This window comes from Grus americana, chromosome 2 (genome assembly GCF_028858705.1).
Source record: "Grus americana isolate bGruAme1 chromosome 2, bGruAme1.mat, whole genome shotgun sequence".
Taxonomy (NCBI): Eukaryota; Metazoa; Chordata; class Aves; order Gruiformes; family Gruidae; genus Grus; species Grus americana.
The window spans coordinates 46,873,384-46,894,061 of NC_072853.1; the positions used below are offsets into that span (position 1 = coordinate 46,873,384).

Consider the following 20,678-nt stretch of genomic DNA (forward strand, 5'->3'; position numbering starts at 1 on the left):
TGGTAAAACCAACAGTGAGTATCTCAAGATCACTTTTGGAAAGAGTACCATCATTTGGTAGAAAATATCAATGAGGTTCAAGCATCCTTTATCTGAGCAGTCTGTAGTTCCCCAGTGAGGAAATCTTGAACTCCTGATACAAACAGCTATTTTTTTTTCTTCCATGAAATGTCAAAAGTTAGATATTCGCTTTGGTGTGTCTGGGAATTGGAAGCATTAGGATGCAAAGAAATGTGCTGGTTTCTCAGTGGCTATTTTTCATGCTGTCGACAAATCTGATGCTATTTTCTATGCAGCTGGTCAATATTTAAACCCAGCTTTGAGCAGACAACAGTAACATTTTTCAGCAGTACAGGCTTCTTGTCTGCCATTGCTCGGGACAGTTTTATCAAAATGACCTCCATACATAAAAACCTGCTATTTCTTTTCAGGATTTACCAGCATCAGAAATTTTGATTTATGAAAATGAAAGAGCTTGCTAGAGTCTAGCTTACGGTGACTTTATGAGGAACTTGAAAGCTGTAGTCGACAGCTGGGTTTGGAGTGCTGCTCATGCAGGATTCATAGCAGTAAGAGAGAGAAGATTTTTCCATAGATTTTTCCTCTTCTCCCACTTTCTCCAAATTCAGCCCTGGTAGGTGAATGCTGCTCAGCTAACTAGAGTATGGCTGCTTACTTCAAACTGAATTTGGACTGGAGGACAGAGGGTTAAAAGGGACAGTGGGTGCTAGCTAAAACCGTATTTGCAAAGTCACCAACCTCAGCAATCCTTGAAGTTAATAACAAGAATGGTGAAAGGCCATTTCAGAGCCCTCTTCCCTTAATGGATTTATTGGTGCTTTATGAATGTCTTGTTCCACATCTTTTAATGAAGCAGGTCTCTAATAGGTGTCTCTCAGCTTTACATTCCAGTACTAATCTTTGGCACTGTAATAAAATCGTTCAATGCTCTTTCCTGAGGCTACGTATAATTGCGTTGCACTTAGAGCGCTTGTTTGTATTTTATCTAGATGAGCTTTTTACAGTGGAGGAGGAAAATAAAAGCTGTTGCTAAGCCCATCCCCAACATGAGCCTCAGCAAGTCTGCCTCTTCTTATTTTGGTCATATTTTGCAATTTTAATATCACCAAAAAAACCCTGAAATTCTCTCTTGATTTATTTCTTTAGTGAAATGTGTCTTTTGTTTTTAAGAAAGAATTTTCCAACAGACTTTTCATCAGTTCCCCTTTTGGGAGCTTCAGATCCTTAGTAGAAAACTGTCAAAAATGCCTAATAAGGCATCCACTGCAACTCATTTTTGTAACACTCAGTCTTCAAGGAAGTCTGAATGATATGCAAATCTTATCTGTGAGGTCTAAAAAACAAATTGTGAAGAGGTTCATCACTAAAGAAAAAAAGGGCAATTTGAAGATAGAAAACATGAGAGTCAAAATAGACTAATTTAATATTTAATATGGTACAGAACTTTTAACAGAGGACACCGCGACTGTTTGGCCTTGGGGAACAAAGGAACTACCAGCTATTCTCCATGTCCACTAGGCATTATCAAATTCAGGAATTCAAAATGTTATTAACTAGGCCAAAATATATCCCCAAATCATTGTTTGTCTGCTTTTTATGAGTGCTTGTAGAGTATAATTTTCAGCTTTTCTCTGCAACACAAAGAAGGACTTCTCTTGTATAACAAAATCTTACTACTCCATATTTGGAAGACATTTAAGAAAACCCATACTTGAGATTTACAATATATATGTGAAACTTTACAAAACTATCTAACAAGATTTTCTTAGATATATTTTTCCAGCCATGCTCTTTCAGAGTCAGCCTTCCTGGCACTACAAGAAACTACTCTACTGGATGAAACACGGAAAGAAAACTAATGTTCAGTGCTTCAAATATGTTTTCACCCTCTGAGACTATAAAATTATCCAATAAAATAATTTTTATCAGCTCCAAAAAACTGCCATCACTTCTGATAAACAGTTTTGATAAACAGTAGGGATTGATTTTAGCTAACTGGTACAGGTTTAAATACACCTTTTCAAAGTTCTATTCAAATGCTATTTTAAAATTATACTTTGTCTTAAGTTTTATTAAATATTTTAAAACAAATAAAGTGGATATTGATTTCCTTTACATTCATATATGACATTTCAGAGGCTTAGTTCAGCTGAGGGGTAGTTAGAAATAACCTCTGCTAACATTTATTTCTTTTTTGTTACACTCAAAACACACCCCACAAAAAGAAGAAAACCCTAAAACTCAGACACAAAAATTGACGGTATACAATGCCAAATCTGCTTGCCTGATGTGTTAATCTTTTAATGCAGTTTTGCCATGCCCTCATCATGGACCTGGATTTCACCCAAACTGTAGTTTTTTCCTTCAACATGTGCTTTTTAAAAATTATTTTTCTAAAACCCAAGATCAATAAAGTATCGATCACCTTTAAACACTGAAATTTGCAATTCTACTTCTTTCAGTTGGTTAGGCAAGGAATAATTCATAAGGAAAACTGTCATAAAACTCAAGAGATAAAAAGTTATAAGGACTTTATCATAGGAAGCATGTAATTGACACTCCGATACTTTGGTACTCTGGTCTTCTCTCAGGTCTTTTTATTTGCCGTCGTAGAGACACAAAGGAGGTTGCAGGATTTCACATATAATTAAACTCCTACTTAGTCAAAGGGATCTTTCAGTTCTTCTTGTGCTGCCATAATTAAACCCAAATTCATTTGAGTAAGCTGTCAGTGATACAATTGTGTTGGAAAGCATTTCCTGGCTTCTGCCAATTTTAATAATACAAGTTGTCAGGTTTTGTAAATAGGGATTTGATGATTATTTGCTGTAGGACAGTAGGTACTTTCATCTCCTTAGAATTATAAAAACATCTAAATAAACCAAATGGTAGCTGTGGGAGAAGATATATTCCTAGGCAGTTGAAATTATTGAGCTCCTTTGTGTGTACTGTGAAAATCTTTCACTAATATAAAGCATTGTTGGGTAGTCAAACAAATTAGTTAATAGAGAGGCGGTTGTCTTTTGCCACCTTACCTAATCAAAAGTTTCGGCATCCAAACAATTAATTGAATAGCCATTGATTCAGAGAAGTTGAAAAAAACCTTATCAGCTGAGAAGAATTTTCCACTATTCAACTGAGAACCAAGAAGAATTCAAACCCTTTCATCTTTGTGCCTGAAATAGACCCCTTTGGCCCTTTTTTCACTTTCTAATTTTCTGAAATAATATAACAAATAGATTAATGAAAAAGTAGTCTGAATTCTATCTAAACAACACAGCTAAAAAAAAGAATCTTCAAAAACATTCCCATAGAAATCCAAGTCTCTCCAGATCTAAATGGGGGAAAAGCGGAAAATAAATTACAAATAAAACAATGATGAGGCACTGATGAAATTGTTCATGTATATTCTTTCATAGTGGTAGCTGTTAATTTGTCTTGAAGTTCAGTGAGAGCAGGCACTAGCACAGAAGAACAGCACTAGGATGGGAATTAATGAACTTATGAGCGTATTCGGGTTAAGTATACCTTCTGAGACAAAAAAAGCTTTGATTACTGAGTCTGTATGAATCTCATGCAGAGAGAAATCAGATCCTTAATGCAAGTAAGAGCAGCCTACAGGCTGATCTAATTAATATCTGAAGAAGGCATTTTTAGCAATTAGCTATTGTCAGGAAATAAGGAAATGGGAGATTTTCTCTTTTTTACCTGGCCATATCTCTTCTGTGAGTGACCTGATGGCTTGGTTAAAAGTGACACAACTTGATCATTTCGGTGGCTGCATTCAGCTGAAGATTCTTTTAAAGCAGATGCCAATTTGTTCTTTTTAATTCTGTTTTCATGTACCAGATCACATTGAAGGACATGCGTCTAAGTCTCTAAGCTTGTGGTGGGAAAACAAGTTCCATGTGCATTATTAAAACTATTCCACTTGGTAGCCTTAGCTGTAATAGTTCAGTCCTCAAGATGTTCAGTGAAGATACTAACTATCCCAAAGTCAGAATTATTAAAACCCAGTATCCGTACATTCTCGTTCCATAACTGCCTGCCTGCATACCCATGAATAATCACCTAAGCAGTACAGCAACACAATCATTATATCCTACAGAAAGAGAAGAGGTAGGCTGGCAGTACCACGTGATAACAGAAGAAACAGCAGGAAAAAATCCAGGCAATGAGATGTCTAAATTTGTGAAAATATAAGTGACAAGAAATTAGAGGCCAATACAAACATTTCTAATAGTGAATGCATAGGAAAGGCAAACTCAGATGGGCTCCAGTTCAACAAAAGCTTTCTTTAATCTGTCCTTATTCTGCAAAGCCTTTACACACACACTGGACTCAAAGCATATGCTTGAATTCCATTGTGCTGACCGAGTACTTAGCTGAAGAAGAATGGACTGCTAAACCAGGCTCAAAGGTTTTTCTATTTAGTCCGTAATGAATGTCTAACAAAAAGGACAGCCTACAAATGTACTTGGAAATGGTACTTCAAGGAGGAGTCAGAGTATCTCCCAATGCAAGATAAGCTGTAGTCACGGGCAGAGATGTATCTAACAGAGAACATACCTCCTCCGCCTGTGATGTGGAAGTTTACAGAGTACTGAGGGATTAGAGAATTAAAGAGAAGGGTGTAAGAAGCAGAAGAATCTTTCCATCCTTCTCTTCATTATTTGGATGTATGTTAAGGTGCTATTCAGGACACTCTTATAAAAGTGAACTGTGAAGAGAACTACATTTTACGTCAGTTCACACATCACTGGTTATTCCTTAAGTATCCCATCACAGAAGGTTAGCATAAGCTTTTCTGTTACACAACTGCCTTTGATGTAAATGTATTCTGTCTTTGCCTCCCAGCAAATTTAGGCCTCCTGTTGCTGGACTACTTTCATATAACATTACCATACCCTTTCGCATTAGTCTAGTTAATTCATTTCAGTGATTAATGAGGTGCAGCTATTTATTAGGAGCAGGAATTTTTGCAAAACTATCCAAATAGGAAGTCAGGCATCTTACGTCCTCACTACAACATCAATATGTTAGATGTAAGGCTGTGAAGGGCTGTAATAACTTAAAACGATTCAAGAAAAACCCCACCCTTGTTTCAACAGGTAAAGGACAACAGGAAATGAAAGCAAATGCAAACAAAAAAAATGGACAGCTTGATATGCACTATTGGCTAGTTCATTTTCTCAAATAAAAAACCTAATATACCAAAATACTTTTAACCTAATTAAAATCTGACATTATTTTATTACGTGATATCATTATTACAATAGTGTACAGAAGAAAATGAAATACAATATAATTATGTAGCAAATAGTCTCGTACACTAAGCCAGAACAGAAATCTAATGCTTGAAATATTGAAAGCAAAGATAATGGCTAGTGATGCTTGTAAATGGACACAGCAGAAACAGGCCACCACGTATGACTCACTGATCCTGTTCTTTCCTCTCAGATAGGCACATTACCTCTAACACTGGTCGGACCCTGCTAAACTTTGCAAATATTGTGGTATACGCAAAATATGCTTGAAGGGGAACATTTTTAATAAAACAGTATTAATTATGTTGTGAAAGAATATATTAGGTTATAAAAATTCCTCCAATGCAGCATAAACATTTCAGCTGGTAGAAATATACTTGTAAACAGACTTTCGTCAGGAGAAATTTCAGTGTCCTGAATTTACCTTTCCCATGGCAAGGAGGGAATGTGAAGAAAGCCAACAGGAGCACAGGAAAGCCCAAAAGAAGCTTAGCTAATCAAACTGGCAGCTATGGCTGCAAAGATTCCTGGTGTGCTTTGAAATACCCAAACTGTTGTTAAAAGAGATTTTTCTTCATGTAAAATCAAGTAGATGGCTTCTTAGAAACACTCATCTAAAGGTAGTCAAGACAGAAGACATGCTCCTATGCAAAGATTGCTCTAGGATGCACAGAATACATCAACTTGTGTGGAAAAATTACTTTTGTAACATTAATGACAGGTTACAAGAGGTGCCAAAACAGTCAAGACACGGTCACACAGCACTTTACATCTGTACGTGCTTCTGTTGTGTTCCACCAAAGACTAAACTTCCTCAAACTAACTTTTCAATACCTCCTTCCTTTGCAAAGATCTCATTTTCCCTCTATTTCTGCTGAGGTCTATTATTCTACATACATTTAGTACAAACCCAACGGTTCACATTTACATGCACACATAAAGCCATAACGTAAGATGAATGCTTGACATGCTGTATGTCTCCCATTGCCAGGAGGAATTACTGGTCTCAAGCCAACATCTTCCCCTGTGCAGGGTAGTTTTCTACCCTGGAAGAACTGCTATGGACTTCGATGAGGCTATTCAATGAATGAGTAAGGACTTTTCCTGTCCTTGTGTCACAGTTGCATTCAGTAGAAGTTTTTTTCAAAGACCACACAACACAGCAGTTCTAGGAGAACCACCTCAAGAACCGCTCCATGGAGCAACCCCAGCCACCGAACTCCCAGTTGTAAAGATGTTTCCGAGATCCACCACACTTACACAGGTATTTCACAAAGATCGGTCACCAAAAAATCTGTGGCCATCAACTATGAGAAAGCCTCACAGCTGGCAGAAGAACGGGAACGGATGGTCAGTGTGAAAACAGAGACACCCTACAGAAAAGCATGGGGCATTAAGGGCTCCAGCAGCTTGCAAGGCATGATATATTCTGGGGGAGAGAGTACCAAGGCAAACTGCTACAAGCTAATTTTTATGTGAATTGCTTTGGTTCTGAGCAGATAAAACATTGTACGGATGTGTTCAGCATCAGGTATTGACCACTTCTAACCATGCAGAGCTGCTGCAGGGGCACTGCAAATTGGGCCACAAGAGCGAGAGTATTACATGAACCCTCTCAGAGAGCAGTAACCTTTCTAGGCTTGGATTTTGACAAGAAAATGTACTTGAATTGACTGTCACAGGTGAGAGGCACACTTGCCCGGGTGATTAGGACCAGGAGGTAGCTACGGACCACTTCCACCCTCAGAGGCACTGTGTACAACCAGCCCTCCGCTGAGCCAGCAGCCAGCTCACCAGTGTGATGCTCTGGCCGCACGCCGAACGACCGCTTTCAAAGTGGTGACCAATTTACTTCAGAGAACAATAGAATCCAAAACTGAGAAGTCTGTGTTAGTTAGAAGTGCCACAGCACCGCCTTGACAAAACCATGTCCAATTTGAATCCTGCTGGTAAATGGAGCTGATCCTTAAATTGGTCCAGAGGCATCTACATTGAAGTCGTTTAAGTTGGTAATAAGCAGATTTGAGCTAAGCTTCTTGATGATATTTGCAAACAAGAATAAGTGCATTCACACCTCAGGTGCCATTTGCTTCATTCTGAGACCATGTCTAATATTTTTCTGAGTATTCTGGCAAAAAGAGCAGCAGTGTATTTTTGGCCTGCCTTATCAAATGCATCGCATCAGAGCAGGAAGCAAGAGACCTTCTCCCTCTGGCTCCGGTTCAACCACACTCAACTATTACATTCTGGTTTAGGCACCAAGTAGTCTGGAAGCCATTGACAGCATGGAAGGAGCGAGGAGGAGAGATGGGGAAATACTCAGAGGGTGGAGACCAGAGGGTCTGATTTCTGGGAAGAGAGTAACATCAAATCTATACAGTTCTGTTAAATGTTGATGAGTTGGGAATAAAATAGCTGTTCATGTTGAGGAGAGAATTATTAGGTACGACACACAGTGTTTAATTAGGAATAAAAGGAATCATATTTAAACACAGAAAATGCCTGATCTTGACAGGGGAACTGTGAAGTGAAAGATGTCTGTGGACAGTCTCTCAAGAGATGTGGTGCATGCCCTACAGCCTGTGGATTTTAAAACTATCCCAATAAATCCTGGAAATATATATTGTAGGCCCAACACCATATTTTCAATGAGGTGAAATGGAGATTCCGGAAGTGTTTCTGGGCGAGACTCTCACTGGTATAAAATAGCATGTAGTAGTAGAGTTTTATCAGCAGAGGCTCATCTTCTATTCCCCAGTTGTATATATGTTTTTTCCTCTTACATATTTAATAAATTAGTTTCTTAAACATACAGCCTTCAAAATAGCCTAGCTCAGCAGCCACATCCTATTCCCCCATTGCTCTTTCTGCCTTTGCTATTACCTTTCGTTTGTCCGTTCTCTCCCAAACCATCCATTTGCCTCTACTGACTTCCGATTTCTCAGCCTTCCCCTGTGTTATATGACGGAGTTGTGATGTCCTACAGCTGATGGCTCAGTGACAGCTAACCACTTCGCTTCTTGCCTTACCCTCCAGTGTAAATAGAGAGCAAAGGAAGGGAGCAAACCGCACAGCTGGATTTTGGGCACCAAAGGAAGGAAGAATATAACAAGCCCAGACGTAGGGGCAGAAATGGTCAGAGATGGGGCTCCGCATCAGGAGACCAGGTGCGTCCTGTGCAGCAGGATCCCAGGCGAGAGCAAGACAGAGCTGCAGCAAAGTCAGTGGGAGGAGCAAAACTTTTTGGCAGAGGAGAACCAGGACTATGCCCCTTTTCTAAGGGGCAGGACTAACAGGTGAGATGAATTAACACAGAATAATACACTGAGCAGCCAAGAAAACTGGTGGGATTATCTGATATACCTTCTGGTGGGGTCAGTGGCCAACCTCTAGCTCCTCACGACCTATGTCTGGCCTGCAGGGGACTGTTCTACCAAGGAGAGACTGAATACAACCCATTGCAGGGCTGAGGGTCTTGGAGAGGCTGTCTGAGCTGACCAGGGCTTTTCCTTGTCCCCTGACCAAGACACCTCCAGGAAGACAGTGTCCTTCATGCTCCAGTTGTAGGCCCAGCCGTGCAGGCTGTCACTATGTGCTGCTGCTGATTTCCCACAGAAGAGCTTGCCTTTCCTCTTCTCCTCTCCCACTGCTGCAGGGGGTGGTGGCATCTCCCCGCACCCATTGCCTTTCTCTAGGAGATCCAACCTGGGAAGGGCTGGAGCTGACCTGGAGGGCGCAGGAAGCCTGACAACTGGCACTGAAAATACTTGTCGAGTATCATCTGAATGACCTCAAATACCCCGGTCCAACTCGGCTTTTCAGCTCAAAAATTTCCATTTCTAAACCCTGGAGAGACAAAAGATCATTCTGCCTTCTTAATCCATTGCTTATTGACTCAGGTTATCAGTTACCTCAACTTGATTTCAGCTCTTTTAATACCTGCATTTCACTAAGATGCCCAGAGGGAAAGGGTACTTAGGAATCAGAGGTGTGAATTCATTTCCAGAGGCACTGAAACAGATTTAACAAAATCTACTGGGTAAATATTTGGCTGCAGGCTTGGTTCTAAACAAGCCTGTGGAAGTGTGGCTTTACAACACAAATGAGTTGAAAAGTGGACCTGAAAGAGTCAGGCTTTTTTTTCCCCAGTTGCTTATAATTTTTACTTTTTTATTTCATTTACAATTTTGCCACTCAATCCTATTTGTAGAGCAGCTAGAGAGGACAAATACCTTTGCTTGGAACAGACTTACATGTTGTAAAGTGTGGAAATATTTGGCAAAGAAAGGCCTTTGGGTGGTGTTCCTTGCATACACCTCATTTTTCTGCAGCTGAGGAGAAACAGTGAAAGGATTTCCACTGGCAATCTCCAACGCCAGAAGATTCGTTTGTATCAAGTGCCAGTCATTCCTCATGATATCACCAACAGGTTATTTAAGGTTGTATCAGCTAATGCACAACATCATGGAGATTTGGGTGAGGTAGAAAAATACTACAGGGTAGCACTTCCAGAGATAGCATTTCTACATCAGTCATATGAGCTGGCTACATCAGCAGGGCTTCCCACAGCAGGAGCCCCAAAGGGGCTGTGAGAAGCCAGGGTGGAGCAGATCCTGGTCCATGAGAAGCCCAGGTGGAGCAGATCCTGGTCCATGAGAAGGCCAGGTGGAACAGATCCTACTCCAAAGGAGCAGCAAACCTGGAAGTCTTTCAAATACGCAGTTTCTGATAGAGTCAGTCTGCCTGCGAAGGTTTTAACATAGCAGTCACGGAGCTATAAATAACCTGCAGCATTAATAAGGTCAAAATAATGAGGGCAAGAAAATCATAACAGGATCCCTTCAAACTTTATTTTCATCTAAGATCTTGCATTAGGAAGAAAACCAATGCACATTTTTGATAATCATGTTAGCTATGTAAGAAAAATACTCAAGGTTGAGACACAAAGAGCTAAATTTCAGCAGGTCATTTTTGGAATGATCTGCTGAAATTGTACTGACTGAAATGGTGTCACTGTCTTGAGGGGGAGACTAGAAATCATTAAAAAGCTTTAGAATTTTGTAAGATTATACATTTATAAAACTGTAAAACTACATACACATAAAAATGATAAACTAATGCACTTAAAAAAGAAAGACTTGGAGAATCAACATTTTTAAGCCCCTGGAAGTTGCTGCATCTGCCAACAACAATTCATGACATCAGCTGAATTCTTGAACAGTGCCAAAAACTCAGATCCTGGAACAGTTTTACATGAGCTACTCTGAAGAGGAAGAATACTGAGCACCAAAGCCAATGCTTCATATGTGAATGCTTTCTGTTTACCTCTAAAATTTCAACAGAAAAGCTAGGTACAAACATTTGAAATAAAAAAGCACCTTATCAGGCTTGAATAATGTATTTGCTTGGATCAAAAAGACACATCACATAATCTTTGTTCTGACTGCTCAGTTTTCGGTATGGCAAAGGATTAGAAGAAAACCAAACACAGTACTCCCTCAAATGCCCAAAGAAAAGATGTTCCTATTCTCCTCATGCACAGCAAACAAACAGAGATCACATCTGCACACATTTGGTTACATCAGGATAAAGGCGAGTTTGTTTTATACTCGTTTCCCTCGTATTGCAAACACTGACTGCAAAACAGGCAACACCTTAATGTATATGGGATAGAAAACCTTTTAAAATTAAGCTTTTTAAGCTTGCCACAGGCAACATCTACTCAGAATGATGTTTTCTGCTATATCCATGAAAAAGATTTCTACACAGATTTCCTGTCCTTCCAGGCAAGATACAGCATCTGGACCCTCTCTGTCCTGGTACAAAGGTGTTTTACTCGTTCTTGAAGTCATGGATCTATCTGCAACAAACGCAAACTTTGGTATATGCATCAGTTTATGCTGACATTTGTAGGGAAAAAATACAGATTTGGAAAGAAAGGGACTTCAGCGTACACTTCTCATCCTTTTTACGGCGTGACTTTAAAAAAGAAAAATGTCTTTTTCTTGGTAAACAGGTCTCTTGTATTCCAGGCAGGTAATCCTGTGGGAAAGTAAATGTTTGTTCTTTAAAATAAAGGGTTTAGTTTTTTTCAGTGGCTGGGCCAAAGTTTTGCCCTGAATGATAAAGAGCAGACACTTAGGGAGATTTGCGTTTGAGGGCTCCTGGCCAGAGTTACCATGAGTACTGGAGCAAAATATTGTGGCAGATTTCTCGTGGCTGGAACAAACACTGCAAATTTTATTTTGAAAACATGGCATCCTGATACAACCCCTGCTTCTCCCTTAAGGACGTCCACTGTAAAATGCAATAGTACTTGCTCTGTTGCTTGCAGGCCCTCAGGATCAACACCTGGAACAAGACAGACCTGACGCTGGTCCCTGCTCCTCAGATTCCTGCCACACAGAGAAAGGGAAAAACTAACATCTGTCCCTGGAAACAAACACTTTTAAAAGTCAGAAACCATTTCCTCCGAGTATTGCTATGACTTAGCTAGCTGCAGACTTACTCCCTGGAGTCGATATCCAATACGTTGTTTTAAGTTGCCACGACAATATACTTTCGCAAAGGCAGCCTGCACACCGTGCAGTTACGGAGAACGGAGAGCGTTACGGAGAACATCTTGCACTGACCTCGAAAGCCTCAGTAAATACATCTGAAATATCTCGTTTTATCACCGGGAGTTGAAGCCCGTTGAAATCTACCCGGAGTTCTTTGCTGCAGCTCTGTCAAGTGAAATACCCTCTCGTCTGGGAGCTAGAGGCACTGGCTGACGCACGCAGCCGCGCTTGGCCTGCACCGACTAACGCTTCTCCGCTGCTGGCATGTCATGTTTCCTAAAGGTTGTGAACTTGTAAGTGCCTCTTCTCCAGCACAGTACATTCAGAGCAGAAAAGGGAATAGAAAGGGTGCACATGTCTGCATGTGAAAAAGGTAAGAGCTCTTAATCTTCTCTATAAAATACAGAGTTGAATCCCAGTTCCACTTAAATCAGTGGGAAGGCTTTCATTGACTTCAGTGACAAGGAAGTCAATTTTGCCAGGACTTTACTTATGTTTAATTTTAGCCATAATGGCTTGTGTTTTCAACAGTAACCTGTGATTTAGGTTGCCTCTATTTCTGGACATATTGTAAGATGTCCATTAGGTGTCTGCATTTCACAAAGGAAGAATTCTCATTCTCCCCTCAAAAATCAAGCTGGGCAATGAAAATAAACATCATCTTTTGAAAACAGAGTCTAGTCTGTAGGTTTGTCTATTTTGTAGTGTTGCAGTGTTAAAATTAGAATGCTGCAAGGTTAAATTGTAATGTGAACAGATTCACAATCAAGGGGGAGCCAAGACAACAGCAGAGCAACGTCAGAAATAACAATTGATAAGCAATGAATGACGGCAACGTCTGGATCAACAGTCACTTCTGTTCTTTAATTACCGTTAAGATTCTCAATGAAAAAGGCAGCATTTGTTATAAACGACACAATCTTGTTCATCCTTAAGAGGCAGATGTGAAATACTCACTGCTAGGAGATTTTATGCATCATTATATCAGCTCATTTTTTCCACATCTTTATCCACTTTAGATAATTTTGGATTTAAAATTATATGCTGTTTTACAAAGATAGGAAATTAACCTAATGACCTTGATGTAATAATTTCAGTCACTGATTCCAATGAAAGTAATATATGCCTTAGCTGTCCAGAATTTTGATAGGAAAAGTGTAACTACCAAACAGTGATTATAGAAAAGAGAGGATGAAAAGGCACAGAGATTGCATGGGACACTCCCAGAAGAGAGAGGTTTAAAATATTGGCTATTTTTATGCAATAAATCATAGGGGAGGGGGGGGAAGAAAGTTATTTTAAAATGCAAGCATAACCACTTAAACTCTTCTTCCTGGCCTGCAGGTGTTTTCACATACCAATTTTTCATCTGATACAACAGGAATTTAAAGGGATGGGACTCTAATTAGCAGTAGCTCACGCGGTCCTGCCCTTTGCCAGGAGCTGCAAAAGGCAGATGGAATATGCTGCAGACAGGCAGAGTCACGGTCTGTTCCACCTCCAGCACACCAGCGGGACCTTTCTGTTCGCATCTCACCAGCCGTAGTGGAAGGGAAGATGGATTAGCATTTTCCCAGGTAAAATGCACTTACAGCCCTGGGATTACTTCCCTAAAAGATCAGAGTTTCAGAAACTGGAATAGGACTTCAGATTTTTACTATCCCCTTCCGACAGCTACAATTGCACAATATTAATGTCCTGGGTTGACAGTTAACTCAAGATCAGAAATATCATTATGAAGACATATTTTCTCACAGTAAAACTCAATTTAAAATACATTGTGTGGAGTATTTAGTTTCTATTAGAAATTACAATTTACGCATCAAACTTTGGTTTTATGGACAAAGGCAGGACATTTCAGGTAAACAGAAACGTTAATTATTTTTTTTTACAAACTGTTGAGATCATTGCAATGTTGTCCTTATTCTATTTACAACTTTGTATTACCCTGGCTTTCGGTCAGAATTCAAAATATAGAGATGTGAGCTTAGTAAAAGGGGGTTCTGCTCCTTGTCTCACTATTTTCAGATCCATAGCTGTTCTCTACATTGCCAAGTCACATCCCAAACTGAGGAAAATTTTCTGAGCTAATACTAATTGCACTGGTGGACTGCTGATTAAACTTCTTATTTCCTAGGCTTTAGAGAGACAAATGGCTAAATTCTGAGGTGACTTTCTGGAAGGATTTCTCTGAACTTCACCCAAAACTTAAGGGCCTGGGATGTTCTGCTATTCAAAACCTATTTCTGAACTGCAAGATCTATTTCTGCACCTACTCGATACATTCTCTGCCTTACAAAAAAAAAAGACTCCTACAATTCCAGTAGTTTTAAATCACTTCTCTCTCTTCATGCAGCTCAGTTAAATGTGCTGAGATGTGCCCCTTGTTTAACTGAGAGGGAGCAGAGAGCAGGCTGGAAAAAAAGCCCCGCAAAAACATGCTTCAGTATTGGTCATACACAGTCCAAGTGCATTGTGTCACAATTTCTCCTGCAAGGAAGATCCCCCTCCTTGAGCTTTTGACTTAGAACTCTTATTCCTGTTGTAAAACATGGTGGTTTAGGGTATATTCATCATAAAGCCAGGCATTTAAAGAAAATGGAGGTGAATAATCTTTTTTCCCCTGAGAGGTAGAAGGCTGTTACACTTACCCAAGCCTGCAGCCACCCAGACCCAGTGCAAGTCTAAGCTGGTGATGCTCTGGTTCATGGGACTCTGCCTCACCACTTTGCCCAGCCCAGCGTGCTCACTGGTTTGAAGGCACAAGGTTTCCCGTTGCAGCCAGCTCGGTTTGCTTTAAAACCATTAGAAGGTCCCTTGTGCCAGAATAATTACACTTAGGCTCTTAGAAATCAAAACCTAACTCAAAATGAATAATTATTTCATTCCGCTTATAGTCTTTTAGGTTATTTATGTGATTTACGGATTTTTACATCGCCAACTGGGAGGAAAAAACCCTACTAATGGCTAGCTTAAAACATCGTCCTCCTTCAGCTTCTAATCATGGCTCAGGATTACTCCATTTTCCTGCTTTTAATATATCCCTGTAATAAAATCACTCTGAAAAGGAGACTCAGCAGTGAGGTGCAGCAACAACATGAAAAAGAAGGCACGGCAGGAGCTGGTTTCATACCCTGACACGTGGTGTAAGAGGTTTCTTCTTCCACAAGCAGGCAGTCTCCCGTCTCTGTGCTCACAATCCCCCACCATCACCTTCTCTCATCACCCACAGATTTTCCTTTCTGAAGATCATTGTTCAAGGTGCAGAAATGGCACTTGTTTCCCTATTTCACATTATCTCAGCAGTTAAGGAAGGAGTTTCTAAGCCTCTAGTACACAAGCACATAGGGGTACTTCAGAAATAAGTCTGATCTATTTTTAGAGCATGCCTCTACCACCTTTGACAGCCTTCCTGAGGCTGCCCTACAGACCAGACCTGGTGCCACAGGCCTCAGCACCTCCAAAGGTCACCTTCCAGATCGAGATGGAAGGCCAATGATGCTGATGATAGCTCAAAACTCGCTTGGTACCCCGGTGGAACACCTGGAGAAGCTGTTACCCCTGGCAGCCGGTGGTGCACACCAGGCAATCACGTAAACTAGAGGCAGGTGGATCAAGGCGCACACTTTGCTCACACAGAACTTTGTTCACACTTTCTTCTCCTGAGAACAGCTACTCTTCAGGAGTGACATGGGCTTCATTATGGGAAAAGTCTACCAGAGGGAAAGCTCCTCAGTTTCTGTGCTTTTCCCCAAACAGATAAGTAAGTGCTGGGCTCTGGCAATGCCTCATTTCAATCAGATGCACAGGACACCAAATAGGTTGTTTTATCAGGCACAAAGCAACAATATGAAAGAGTGTGGGTGAAGACAATTGCTATCTCTGAATAACATCAGCAATTGACCCTATATGAAGTGTAAACATAACTGCAGCTGATAACAATCAACATTCACCAAGAATCATACAGGTAACCAGAGCTTCATGAACATAGGAAAAACTTGCCACCAAAGACAGGGCAAACAGAAGACACGACATACGGAAACAATTAAAGGCAATGAAAAGGAGCAAGGATTATCAGCGATGAGAGCTAGAAAAAGAGATTCCTTGCATATATGTTAAAGGACAGATTTGAAGGAAGAGCATCTGGCCGTTAGAAAATGTGAGCCTGCTCCAAGGAACAGCACAACAGAGGCAAAAAAGAGCATATACGTAGTGACGGCGGAGGAGGAATAGGACAGATGGGAGAGAAGAGAGACGTAATGCAGAGAAGGGAAGGCAGCGCAAATACCAGAGGAGAAGGGAAGTACAATGAAGGTACGGCCTGGGAGCTAAGAGGTACCTATCAGTGCCCTTCACACTAAGGTGCTGGAAGTATTTTCAAAGCCCACTGAGGACACTGAATGGTACCTTTGCATACAGAGTTTTCAGAGGTCAACAGTTATGTCTCAATGTGGAACAAAGATGCGAGGCTCACGGAGTAAAACCCAAACAGCAGGTATTTTTGGTCTGCCTACTCATGAACAATGCATCAGTCTGAAGCAGTGCACCAGAGAAGCATCTGGGCACCTCGCACCTGCTGGGTGACTGTTGATGTGGGAGTCGCGTGAGCACGGCACGAGGAAAACAATGGACGGCTGACAAAAGATTATCAAAATCAAACAGTAATTCTTTTGATCAGAGGCCTAAGGACTACACTTTGTTTCTCAAGCCACACGAGGTAGCGCATTTAAGTTGCTCCGAACTGACGCAGTTAGTTATAGGGTGGGATAACACTCTTTGAAGAGAGCTACGGCCACGCTTGCAGCAAAACAGGAGGCACCCTGACATTTGCATCCACCTCACTGCCCAAGAATACTTACTGTCTCCTCTCCTGCAGTGCCGCTAAGATGCATAAACCCACAAAATCATTTTGGGGGATAAAAGCAACCTTCCCACTTGTCACAAACTGGTGGTTTTGGTACGATACTGACCCAGCATATCCATCTGTATAACTCAGGCAGACGCTATGACGGGCAAAATACCTAGTAAAATCTAAAGAGAGGTTTGAATGCCATAAAGCCAATGAAGTCTAACTGGTTACTTGCTAAAGATTAAAAATTACCGTATTTTCAAGACCTCAGTGCTTAAGTGTATTCCCTAAAGCCTGATGATGGAAAGCCCGTCAGAAAACTAATACAGGGGATAAAACAGAATTTAAAATAGTCCATCTATTAGATATTGAAAAAAAATAAAATCCATTTGTGTTGCTATTTAGGGCCATAACATTTCTTTGAATAGGAAATTAGACAATAATATTTGTATTAAGCTTAGATGTTTTCAAACATAAACTTCTTTAAAATAATCCAATTAAAGCACATTTTTCATGTTTAAACACATTCCAAATAACATGTGTTACTCCTTATTTTGGAACATACTGCAAGCACTTGCTCTGTCTAAAAAAACCATTTGTGTTCATGTAGATGTAATCTGATTAGTTTAATTTTGGTGTAACTATTAGTGTTGAATTTGCTCCCTAGACTGGGAATACAGTTCTTACAAAGGAAAAAAAAAAATCTTCATTTGATTGTGCTGTCAGATTAGGCACCCTAGAAAAACCACCTAACTGAAATCTGGTTTCTTCCAGGAAAGCCAGAACGAATCACTGTTTCCTTTTCCTGCCACCTGACCCCTCTCCAATTAGGGGAAAGAAAAAGCAGACAGATTTCTCTAACAACTCTTCCTCACAAGGATATTGCTGGTCAGTCTCAAAAAGTCCACAAAGAAGACAAAAGAATCATATATTTGGTCATCTTCTGTCAGGCAGAAGACCTTACCAGCGTTTCCTGGCCCAAGTATTTGTACAACGTAATCTCTTGCTCTTGACACCTTTGAAGACTTCAGTGTGCTCATAAATCCTATAGAAATATAAACTGGTGCCTGACAGAAAACCATAAAAAAAAATTGACCTTTGGCTACAGAAACCTCCCTTGTTTTGGAAATATACTCTTACAGACTAGTGGTTTTAAGGGTTATTAGTGGCTATTTACCTTTTGAATACAAGTACATTTACTTTTGTGTGTGTGGAAACACGTACAACTTTTTTTGCCTTAATTCTGTAAATATTCAATTAAGCTAATAAACATTTTAACTGAAACAAATTAACTGTGCCAGTGCAATATTTCAGTTTCAATTAACCTTTTAATTTAAATGTTCATCTGCCTACATTCAATATAATTTAAAGCTGGTAAAAATCCAAGAAATCCTCAATATAAATGAAAGATAGCCTGACTGGAATGAAAATAAATTCTTAGGTGAGATGTCAGCAGTGATTTCCCGAGCAAATTGACAATAAGGAAGCGTGATGCATTTATGAAGCCTAGGGGTTATGAAAAGGAAAAAAACAACTTTTTTTTCCTGCTTTGCTCTGCTAACTTCAGCAGAATTAACAATCCAGTATTAGCATTCCTCAGTGCATCCTCAGTTTTGCTGCCGTTGTCATAGGGTGCTTGAAAGCCTGATCTGCCACTTTTCATTCTAAGCAGCACTCCACACAAAAATACCCGTAACTGAAGGCAGCTAACAGGCTTTTAGTCTTCACCTCGTGACATAAATGCGTGAGAAATAACATTCTTAATTACAGTTAGTAGGTAGGTGGCACTTTGCCTCTCAGCCCTGCAAATCCAGTTGCTTTCAGTCCAGCGTTTGGTTGCAGGTCGCAGTGAGGGTGGGCTGGTCAGCTTCAGAGGCACCCAGAGTTACTTCAGCGTCGCAGAAGATCAGCACGCAGCTTGGCACAATGAATAGGCTACCTGCTCAGTAAAACGAAGGGGAGACTTGCAGTTTGTGCCTGTTTTACTCTCCTTGACCCAATGTAATAGTGCTTCTTAGGTCACTTATCTTTAATGAAAGAGCTCGTGGTATTTAATCTTTTCTTCAGTCATTTTTCTTTGTGGAAAACATGAAAACTAAACCCAAACGCAACAATTTGTGTCTAATGAGATGCATGACTCTCTTTACGTGTGTCTGTGTGTGCATCTGTGTGTAAATGCGCACAGAAAAGCATGTATATGAGGGTTAGGTTACATGGGACCAGCAGGGAGAAGGAGTCTTGTCGTAGATTAATTAATTAGTATAGCCTGAAGCTGATGGAGGAGGTAGTAGAATCACAGAGAGGAGCCTTTCCTTATCACAGAATCTGGATATGAGCTTTAGTCTTTGATGTTCAGAGCCAGAGACTATCTCAGCACAGGTTTATTGGGGGACAAATCCGTAGGAAGAAGCTCTGCTCCCTTTCCACTCCAAGACCTAACATCTCCAAGAGCCACCAGATGCCCTGAGCTGTTAGTTAAAGAAGTTGTTTTCTCCTTCTTTCACAGGAAGTTAATTCCTCACTGAAAGTAATCACCTGCACAAATTCCCAAATGAGCCTCTGAGTTTTAGGATCTCTGCACTATATGCCCACCTTGTCCACCTCAGAGAGCTTTTCTTTTGGCTGTACCTCTACTGCTCCATCAGGAAAAGAGGATCTCTCCTCAGGGTGTCACAGCATTTGGCATTTTTTCCTTAAGAGACTGTACTACTGGAAACAGGAGGCTGAACAAACTCTTTTGCTCTGCAGTGAACTTATAAGTTCTCCACGGTTCACGGCTGCAGAAAAGAACAAGCAACGAGCCAGAAAGTACAGTAACTCTAACATCTCATGACTGTTCTGTAGCATAAACTCGTGATCTGAGAGCACTTGGGACTTGGCAATATTGAAGGCAAGTTCCTCAATGGAAGAATTATAGGAAGTTTGATCATGGGCAAATGTGGCCAGGTGGCAGCTTTACATCTCTCCCTGAGGCATTCATACACAAGCCTCCCTGCCTTGCTCAGTGGCCAGGGCAGTCTGGGAGCCAGAGCCTCATTTTCCACAAGTTGTTGTGTGTGTTTGACCTGTTTCAGCACACCCTTAAAGCTGAAATGGGTATTGGAGCTAGCCCTACAGACATCCAAGATAAACATCCTGATGCCATGAGCTCTTGTGCTCTGTGAAGAACTGAATCAAATTCTCCTGGGATGATTTCATAGCGGAATTCCTTCCAAAGAGAACAGATTTCTTTAATTCTCCATGTTGAATGCTTTAAGTGGCTGGACCTTTTGGAAATAACTGGCCCTGACAGCACAGTTCCTGCATGTGAAGAAGACACCCTGGACTGCTGTCAATACACCCACTCTTGATCTGAGATGTGGCCCTGGAGATGTTAGCCCTCCCTTTGGAAAGGCTTTTGCCCATTTTGATTCGAGCCAGATGAACATTTGGATGTGGAGCCCAAGCTCCTAGAGTTAGCATCTGCTACTGTAATCATCCTTGTATATATTTATCCCTAGAAAAATATCTCGGCCATCTGACGGCTGAGTGAGGGACCGGCCTGCTCCTCCTGGTGCACATATTCCTACATCAATTAGTCACTGCAAGTTGTTCCGCATTGGAATTTTGCCTACGTTATTATTTGCATACAAGGCATATACACACCATATTACGTAGCCTTAAAATTTTATGTCTGTTTTGATTCCTAGTAATCAAGATCCCAGATTTCTTTCTTCTCAGAGGCTGACACACAGTCACATCAGTCCAATGGATTCTTTTCTTTCCAGTGGAGTCAGTTTGGCTTTTCCGGTTCTCCATGAAGCCAAAAACTAGTAAAAAGTTTACTATATTAATAAATAGTCTGATTTTAATCTGTATGACTGGCCAGATGAGATCTCTCTCATAAATTTGTTGACACTCTTAGTGAGTTATAGTTTTAATGCTGAGTAAAATCTGAACAGCAAAATCGTGCAGTGAAATTATTCTGATGGTACAGTAGCA

At 40.5% G+C, this 20,678-nt stretch overlaps 1 protein-coding gene and 1 long non-coding RNA gene across 19 annotated transcripts in view; one reads left to right on the forward strand and one right to left on the reverse strand.

Moving 5' to 3' along the window:
- DTNA (dystrobrevin alpha) overlaps nt 1–20,678 on the reverse strand; it is a 231,605-nt gene that overhangs the window by 105,065 nt on the left and 105,862 nt on the right. The window lies entirely within an intron of this gene.
- On the forward strand, nt 12,088–17,859 carry LOC129202501 (uncharacterized). Its single transcript, XR_008575727.1, has 3 exons — nt 12,088–12,221; nt 13,193–13,425; nt 17,472–17,859. It is a non-coding gene; the product is annotated as an uncharacterized LOC129202501 (long non-coding RNA).